The 10,081-nt window shown below is 33.7% G+C and overlaps 1 pseudogene; it reads right to left on the reverse strand.

The window, feature by feature from the left end:
• Window positions 1-6,912: 6,912 nt before the first annotated feature.
• LOC114267152 (putative receptor-like protein kinase At4g39110 pseudogene) lies at window positions 6,913-9,933 on the reverse strand (annotated as a pseudogene).
• Between the last annotated feature and the right edge of the window lie 148 nt (window positions 9,934-10,081).

A 10,081-nucleotide genomic window follows, 5' to 3' on the forward strand; every position in this document is an offset into this window, starting at 1 on the left:
TGTTCGGCTAAAATTTCATCTAAGTTGATGGCCTGGAGGTCATTCCAAAAAGCATCATCAAAGTAAATCTCTGATATCCTACAACACCAGAATAAACGTGAGATTTTACACAAGAAAACTAGCGTCATATGTAATTATTTATTATTATTTTATTTTGATTTACCACATATATTTATATATATATTGTTTTTTTTTTTTTTTTTTGTGAACCGTTGCTCTGATACCACCTTTGTCACGATCCAACCCTAGGGGCTTAAAGTTGGAATCGTGACTTACTAACTTATTCTTATTCGAAGCAAATTAAGTTGCGCAAGCGAAAATAAAAATAATTAAACATAAATTTTACTACATTTTACTATTTAAAAAAAAGAAATACATTTCTAAGGCTTTCGTTATTTTCTTATTCAGTGATCAGCCCCGAATAGAGACAAAAGGAAGCAAAAATATAAAAAAGAGAAAGGTAAAATAGTGATTCATCATCAGTCCATATGTAGGTTCCATTTTGTAGGGTTATGGATTTCCCTTACCTCTGGTCACCTGAAAGGGGTAACAGCTATAAGCACACAGCAGAGTGAGAAATATTATGCCAAGAGAGTAGGGAAATACAAAACAACCATGGATAATTAGTTAGGTTAAAATATTTGCATATTTTAATTTAAAATGACAATTTATTTAAAGTGGCAGAATACAAAAATCATGTAAATAAATAATCATAACCACGGTATAAAACAGAACAGAATAGAGGTCACAGAAGTGACAGTCAAAACAGAGGTCAATGGATTCATGACAAACAGAGGACCACAAAGTGGTCAAACAGGGGCCAGTGGTTATTTAAGTCCCCCAAGGCGTGGGACTCCCGTGGTGATACTTACAAAACATAACATAATTATTTATAAGGTTATAGTCAAATATATACTAAAATTTAAACAAACATATCCATGTGTTTCTTTTTTAAGTAAATAGAGTTTAGAAGTAACCCACGTAACTGAAATATTTATAAATATAACTTTTATTTATATAACTTAATAAATATAACTTGTATAAAACAAGTTATGGTAACTCAAAACATTCGTAAAACATATGATGGTAAAGCAAGGTATAATATAACTCATCTTAATTATAACCCTTAGCCTTACTTACTACCAAAACTTCCCTACTATCAACTCCTCACTCTCACTTACGTATCTCTCTCTCTCTCTCTCGGCTTCCACTCTTTATTCTTACGTTTTTTCATTAGTTCATCACCTTGCTCCTATTTATACTGTGAGTCGAGCTTCAATGGAGTGCCACGTATCCCCTCCTCAGGACGCTATAATGAGGCTAGAAGGTGAGCTCTTAATTGCAGATGTAAGATAAGATTGAATCTGTTAGATAAGATTGAATCTGTTAGAGATAAGTATTTAGACTTGGGCCTTTTTCCTCTTTTTCCTTTTTCTTTTGAGCCAAAATCCATAAGCTGCTGGGCTAACCAATTCTCATTTCCCTTTTCTTTTTATTCATTTATTTATTTGTTTTAATGTTAAGCTTTTTCAATGTTTCTAATTTAAATTAAATTACATCTTATTTTATTATTATTATTTTTTATTTTATCATTATAAAATTAATTAATTATTTATTATCTATAGTTTGACCCAACTAGTATTATAATTCCATAATGTGTTAATTTGTCCCTAATAATAATAATTCCTAATTAATCCTATATTTGATAACCCAAGCCAAATTAAATTTATATATTCATTTATTTAATAGTCTATTATCACATACAACCATAATTATATATAACTATAAATATTTATGTAGTATTTAATTAAACATTTAGGGTGTCACAAATTCAGCATTTTTATTTACATAAAAAGCAGGACATGACCAAGGTGATTTACTTGGACTAATTATTCGATTTTTTAATAGTTTATTGATTTCTTTCTTACACATTTCAAGTAATTCATGATTCATTTGAATAGGTCTAGATTTAGTAGGAATTTGACTTTCATGAAAATTCTTAATATATGGTAATGTGACTACATGTTTTTTCCTATGCCAAAATACAGTAGGTAAAGTAGAACAAACGGTAGTTTCTAATTTTAATTTAAATTTATTAATTTGAGAAATAATAACTAGATTAGTTAATTGTTGATCAATTCTTTTGTAATTAATTTCTTCTTTAAGATATCTTAAATGACGAGTTAATCGATTAATCGTTTGAGAAATAGAACAATCTTTTAATTGATTTAATTCTAATATTTCAGGAGGAGATAAGAATTTAAAAGTAACAGGTTGCCCTAAAACATGAGTAGTTATTCCTTCACTAGAGGTGGTAAATGGGTATAGTAAAAATATAAATGGTGTTCCTAAGATAACTTTATCAGTCATATTTTTAACCAAAACAAAGGAAGTTTTAAAGCAAACATTATTTTGACATATATGAACTTTAGGTATTTTATATTTAATATGCATTTTACTACCATTAGCAGAAGTTAATTTTTCACGACATTTTTCATAATATTTAGTAGAGAGTAATCATTCTTGAATACAATTAAGATCGACACCAGTATCAATTAAAGCGATAACATCTAATTCAAAATTACTAATAACTATTTTAATTTTAGAATATCATTTTTGAATATGGATTTTATTAAGGAGATTTAATCTATTATCTTCATGATTATGAGATTGAGATTGATGTGAACGATTATCAAATAAAAGATTATCAGGGTTAGTAGGTTCATCAGATTCATGTTCAGATTCATTAGGAGAAACATTATTGGTTTTGAAATTATCTAAATTTTTATTAAATTTTAATGTAATAATTTCATCTTCTAAATGTTGATCTTTATTTTGTAAGTCTTTAATGGTTTGTTTAATCTGATTAATTTCTTGTTGTAAATCCTGTAAGGTAACTTCTTTGTGTTTATTTTTAAATCTTTCTAAGGTTTTAGATAGACTAATAATAGGCTTATCAAACTTAGGTTTATGATTAGTATTGATTAACAAAGATTTTAATTTATCAGTATATTTCTTTTTTAATTCAGAATCTTCAAGTCTACTAATTAATTCAATAAGAGCAGTTTCTTCTTGATTTTTTTTAGTAAGAACAGTAATTTGTTTAACAGGTTTACAATAAATATTATTACATCCTAATTCTATATTATTATCAGAATCTTCACTAGGTGAATTGTAATTAGATGAAGTATTAGAATTATCAGGAGAGGAATTGCTAACAGATTGATTTAATTGAAAGATTTCAAATAATTGGTTTTTTGATTCATCATTAATTTGAAGTTGATTAACTTTATCTTTTAATTTTTGTTTTTCTTTACATTTATTAGAATAATGACCTTTTTGACCACAGTTGTAACAAGTAATATCTTTGTTAGATTTAGCTTTTGGATGTGATTTCTTGTAATATTTCTTTTTAGGTTTAGTATAGAATTTATCATTTGATTTAGAAGGTGAATAATTCTTTTTATACTTGTTTGAACATTTGTAATGGAATTTACTATGTTTTTTATGTGTTTTCCTACGGGAAGGTGCAACAGGAGGTAAATCATATTGTTTACAAAAATTACGTAATTCATATTTAGCCTTATGTTTATCTTTAGTAGCTTTGTGACTGAGTTTAAGATCAATGATACCACCATAAGTTAAAGTGTCATATTCAATGATACCAGTAGGTTGACTAAGAACATCTGTAATTTTGTGAGCAAACAAACTAGGTAATCCGTTAATAAATTTTTTTTTCCAAAAAGATTTAGTACAATCTTCTCTTAACATAACTCTAGAGGTAAATACATCTTTATACCATCTAAAATCACTTAATTTTGGACAAGTAAGGTTACTAAGTTGATCATGTATGCGAGAATATATATTAGTAGGAGTACCTATGAAATGTCTAACTATGATATATATTAATGTGTTAACACCATCAGATTTGTAATAGCCAATAGTTTCATCAAAGATTGGCAAATCATTTTCATCTTTTTGATTAGCATGTAAGATTGATTCTCTTTGATCTTCAATAAAGTATTTTTCCCACCAAGATTTGAGCATACCGGTAAAACCGGAGGTAATTAAAGAAGTAATTTCAAGTTGAGAGTAATCAGGGTAGTTAGTAAGATAACTATTTGCAACCATAGATAAGTGATTTAATTTTTGAAGTATTTGATCTTCACTAAGACCATCAATATTCCATTCGTATAATTTTTTAGCAGATACAGAAAATTGATTAGAAAGATTAGTTTCTTCATATTGGAGGTTAGGTGGAGTAGGTCGAGAATACCAATTTTTAGTAAGAGTAGTCGGTTGAGGTTTAGGATAGTGGAGTTTATTAAGATGAGAAGATTGAAATTGTTGAGCTAATTGATCAATTTCATTATTAGTTGTATCAGTTTTTGATTGAGTAGAAGTCTTGTCTAAAGGTTGGTTTAGGACAGTAAGACATTTTTCCTTAGATGGTGAAGTTTGTTCCGAAGTAGTTAATTTAGTGAATAGTTGTTCTATAGCTTTAATAGTAGAAGTATCTTGAGTGACTAAACTATTTCTTTTAGAATGATTAATGGGTAAGTTAATCAAAGGTTGATCTAAAGATTGTTTAGTGGATGTAGTGTTAGCAGAATAATCATCTAAATTAGTTTCTAGTTTATCTAATTGTTTACCAATTTTTTTTAAACATTGATTAGTATAATTATTTTGTTCAATAACTTTTTTAATTTCAGGGTCAGTGCCAGGCAACTTAAAAGGAAAGGCTGGGACTTCAGATCTTTGATGTTCAATAATAATATTAGATAAAGGAGGATGACTAGAGCTAACAGAAGTATTTGGAAAAGTTTTCCATTTATGTTTTATGATCGTATTAACCTTTTTGTAATAGTTGTCTAAATATTCAAAGAAAGGAATTTTCATACTATATTCAATCATAAAATCATACCATTTTCTAGTAAGTTTAGATTGTTGAGTAGAATCATATTTAATACGATAAACATGTCTTTTAGTCCTATTTTCTTTAGATTTAAATTCGACATGTAATTTATCAAGATCAGGAGCAAAAGATTTACTAATTGTCATTAATTGAGAATTGATTGGAGGTATTACTTCGAAATCAATTTGAGTAGAAGAATTATTTGATTCAGTATCTTCTTCACGGAAATGTGTATGAGTAGAACAAACAGGTTTACTAATTTGAGAGGTAGTAGAGTTATCAATGCCTTTTAATTTACTATGGGAGGGTTGACCAAGATTAATTTGACTATTTTTTCGGAATAAAGGAATATTAAATATTTCATCTTCAGTTTCAAGATCAGTAGGTATACTAGAAGTACTATGTCTAGAAGATTGACTACGATTAAATTTAATACGGACTGAACCGTCAGTAAATTGTTGAATATCTTGGATATCTTGACTAGTGGATTGTTGTTGATTATGTTTGTAATTTTCATTGACCGTAATCCATTGATCAGGGAGAGTAATATCTTTCCATTCTATCATTTGAGGGATATTTATATTAGTATCATTGTTACTAGTTTGAATCAGTAATGTTTTGTCCTTAGGACTTTTATGTAAAGCTTGAACATTTAAATTGGTTTTAATATATTTATAATGGACACGGTAAATTAAAGCAATATTATGGGTTTTTTCTTTCATATTAGTAAATGAACCATTTAATTGAATATTTAAAGTTAATGCATCTAATATGTGTGGATCTTTAAGACGGAGTGTGAAATCAGGAAAACAATTAAAATGAATAAGTCCTTTGTGAAGACCAGTTTCCACCATACCCATTAAACTATCATTATAATCAAGAAAACGAGCATCTCTTAAACATAATAAAACATAAGTATTTTTACCTTGTGGAGTTAATGGTTTGATTCCAAGTTGAATTAATCCTAAATGAATAAAATTGTGACCAGTTTTTAAATGACGTTTAATAGTGTTAGCATCAAATAAGTGACAGGTTTCTCTAGGCTTTTCTAAAGCATAAACTTATTCTAATATTTTAACATGCAGATTAACATTAAAAGCAGATTGTAAAAACGTAGTTTTATAAATCTCTTTAATTGATAATTTTGGTATATTCCAACTTAAATCCAATTTATCATTTCTTATTTCTAATTCTTCTTCATTAATTACTAATCCTTTATTAGGTATTGAGGGCAAAGTTGTTGACCTAGAACTGGAGCAAAAGATTAAAGAGATTTATACCAAAATTATCAATTAAAGAGATTTATAAAATTTATCAATTAAAGAAAGTAAAAAAAATGTTTAAAATTTAAAAAATATTCACTAAAAACAAAATAATATAAAAATCAAAAAACTTAATTTTTAAAAAATTTAATCCAGAAAACTCCAACCAAACTGTGATTCAAACACAACTTCAGACACAATCTGCCAAAAACAAACTTTCATTCATTCAAAACAAATTCTGAAACAAGATACAGAGAAACACACTCTCACCCTCTCTTATTATTTCCACACTATATCACTCTCAGAAGCATTGCCTATTTATAGATGAGATTGGCAATGTGAAAACACAATACGAAATACAAAAATCAAATTACACAATAAGATTTTAGTTCGTATTATGTTTTTTTTGTTTTTTAAAAGTGAAAAATATTTTTTATCCGATTGTTTTTTATTTTCGGTCGTATCAAATGTGAGATAATACGGTTGAAAACAAACAATGTGTAAATAGCAAAACTAGCATTTGGGTTATCTTCTATTTTGTTTGCATTTTCGAGAAGTAAGAACAGATTGATTATACTTCATAACATGTTTTGGCAACATTGTATCTGTTACATTCTCTGTGGTGGTGCACCTAGAGGACCCAAAGAAACGAAACAAAACAAAACAAAACAAAAGCAAAAGCAAAGAAAAAAAATAAAAAAATTACACTCCTACAGGAACACAACTACGAGAGTAATACACCAGCATATATATAAATATATATAGTGTATAGGATTACAAGTATTTCACTGTAATTACAATACAAAAATTAGCACAGAACATGAGAGAGAGAGATAGAGAGAGAGAGAGGGAGAGAGAGGGGGGGGGGGGTTGTTTGAAGAGAACAACATCAAACACAATACATCATTAATTTGTGAGGCTTTCAAATACATATCTACATCTCATTCATTCAAGAAGAAGAAACAGCGAAGCCACCATGGCTACACGCAATATTTGACCCCCTCCCCGAACCAAATTAAGAAAATTTAAGTAATTTTATCTACCATTGAGGGCTGCAAATTGGGCAAACATGGCGGTTCCTGAGTGCTCGTCGACGGCTTGGACTTCTTTCGGGGTTCTACTTTGTTCAGGCAAAGCATTGGGATGGTTATCGGACGTAGAAATAGGGGCAGGGGCAGCTGTGGCAGCCAATGCTTTGTTCTCGTCCTCGGCCTTGCCTTGAGATGAAGCCTCTTGTAGCTGCAAAGCATACTCTAAGTTCCACAGCACGTCACCCATCGTAGGCCTATCGACCCCATAATCAGCCAAACACTTCTCTGCAGCCTCAGCAAACTTCTTCATCGATTCAAGGTTAATGTTTCCGATAAGGTGGGGATCGATGATTTTTTCAAGCAAGCCTTTCCGTTTCCATTGCATCCCCCATTCTGCCAAGTTCACTTGTTCTCTTGGCAATGCCGGGTTGAGGGCGGGTCGTGCACACAACACTTCAAACAATACGACACCAAATGAGTACACATCTGACTTGTCTGTCAACTGTTGCTTTCTGAAGTATTCAGGGTCAAGATACCCGAAACTTCCCTTCACCGCGGTACTCACGTGTTGTTCTGAGCCAGTAGGTGCGTCTTTTGACAGCCCAAAGTCAGCCATCTTGGCAATGAAGTTGTCGTCGAGCAAGATATTGGTGGTCTTAACATCGCGGTGGATAATGCCTTGTGCCGCGCCTGTGTGGAGATAATGAAGCCCACGTGCCGCCCCAATGCAAATTTCCAACCTTTGCTTCCATGTCAAGGAAGGCAAGTCCTTGCCATACAAATGGTCTCTAAGCGGTCCATTCGACATGAACTCGTAAACCAATATCATTTCGGTGTTTTCATCACAATACCCAATTAATGACACCAAATGTCGATGCCTGAGCTTTGATAGTATTTGAATCTCTGTCTGAAACTCATTGATACCTTGCTCGGATTGTGGGTTGCCTCGTTTGACTGCCACTTTAGTAGCGCCATCATCAATCTCTCCAATATACACATTGCCAAACCCACCTACACCAATCACCGCATTCGCATCCCAATTCTTCGTGGCGTCGCTCAGCTCCGCAAAAGAAAAATACCTGCCTAGTCCTGTTGTCGATGAGAAAAATTGGCTTTTGCGAGAACCTAATGAGTTCTTGCTCGACATAAAGCTCGTGTCACCGGCATGAAGTGGAAGCAACCATGAAGAGAAGCTATTCCTCTTTTGCCAATCCTGCGGCCGCTTTTGCCATTTAAAAGCCATTGCACCCAAACCCACAAAAGCCCCAAACATCATCGCAAACCCAACCGCTGCCACCGTTCCCTTGTTAACACCGCCAAGCGACCTCCCATCGACACCATACTCACCGTCCAAACTACCAACCGAATTGTTCATTTTTAAGACCTCGAGGCCATTGATAATGGCGTTTTTTGCCCCGGTTCCTTGGTTCATAGGTCCAATTTGTAAGCTAAGTGGAGTAGAAATCATGGTTGAGTTTACAACGAAATCTTTGTAATAAGCTGTCGCTAAACCGCCTGTCAAGGTCGATAAATCCAACCCAGAAACGGCCATTTTCCCATTGATATACACATTGAAATAGAGATCATCAAGAGTCTTGCTAATTATATCGCAGAAATGAAGGCGAATCAAGTACTGGTACGACAAATCTATCTCCAAATTCCATGTCACGTTGAAATTTGGGTCCGCGACATTTGCAGTCGCCATCTCCACCGCTGACGCGTACACCGATTGTGGCGCGATCAGAGGGGACCCGCCTTCTGGGTACTTGATGACACTGGGAGCAACAGACACGTTGTTCCCTGACACTTTAGGTTGTAAGTATTGTCCATCGGAGGTCCAGGTCCTCCCAAGCGTGTCGTTTTGGGAGGTCAACTGTGGGCCTCCCACGTTGAGCCTGTACACGGTTTGATAAGACTGAGTTACCAAACCGTTGTACTGCGCAACGGGGAAAAGGGTCGAACCTATGTCGGTGACGAGGATGTCCGGGGCTGAGACCACCTCGATGGCGTTGACAAACGCTGGAGCTCCCTTCACCGGAACAAACTTCAATGACAACCGCTCGGCCGTCACATTAACAAGGTACTCTTTGAAGAACCACTTCGTCGTGTTTGTTGCGCTGGCGTCGATGGTGAACTCGTGGAGGAGAACTAAACTGTCTGTCATCACCGAAAACTTGGCATTTTCGAGGATAAACTCTGTGTTGTTAAAAGCAAAGAAATGAAGCCGAATCCAATGCCATCCTGGCCGAGCCATGTGAAAGGTGTACACAGCTTCCTGGATGAAGACTCTAGCAGAGAGATAAATCCGAGAAGGCACGTCAGCAGAGGGAACAGTGATGAGCACGTCGCGGCCTTGCGAAGAGTAGTACTTGCCAAAGGTTTGGTCAGAGATGAAGACTCGTCCATCGGAGTGAGTTGTGTTGGCGACAGAGCCAGAGTCAATGAGAAAATTGTCTTGCGGTGTAAAAGAAACCGCGGTGGAGGAGGCGGGGGCAGCCAGGACTGGTGGGACACTGGGGATGGCGGCCACGAAGAAGAAAAGAACCAGGAGGATCGCCATAGGCGGCGATGAGAGGGGTGAGGATGACAATGAAAACGAAAGCAGTGACGATGACAAGGACAATGATAAGTTGGTTGGGGGTCCTCTAGGTTTCTTTTCCATCTCCAGCCCTCCAAGGGGGGTGAGGGAGATAGAATTGGAAAGAGAAAAAAAGACTTAAGCAATGGTTGTGAAAGAAAAATGGGGTCTTGGTTATTGACTATTTGTGGTTTGTTGATTTTTTGGTTTTTTTTTCTAGGGTTAATAGTGAAGGAGGAAGAATGTGACAGCAAAGAATACACTTTGGGTTTTTGCCAATATTGTCCCCATTTTT

Source organism: Camellia sinensis, chromosome 2 (assembly GCF_055761805.1).
Source record: "Camellia sinensis isolate YWXY chromosome 2, ASM5576180v1, whole genome shotgun sequence".
In the NCBI taxonomy this organism is placed as follows: domain Eukaryota; kingdom Viridiplantae; phylum Streptophyta; class Magnoliopsida; order Ericales; family Theaceae; genus Camellia; species Camellia sinensis.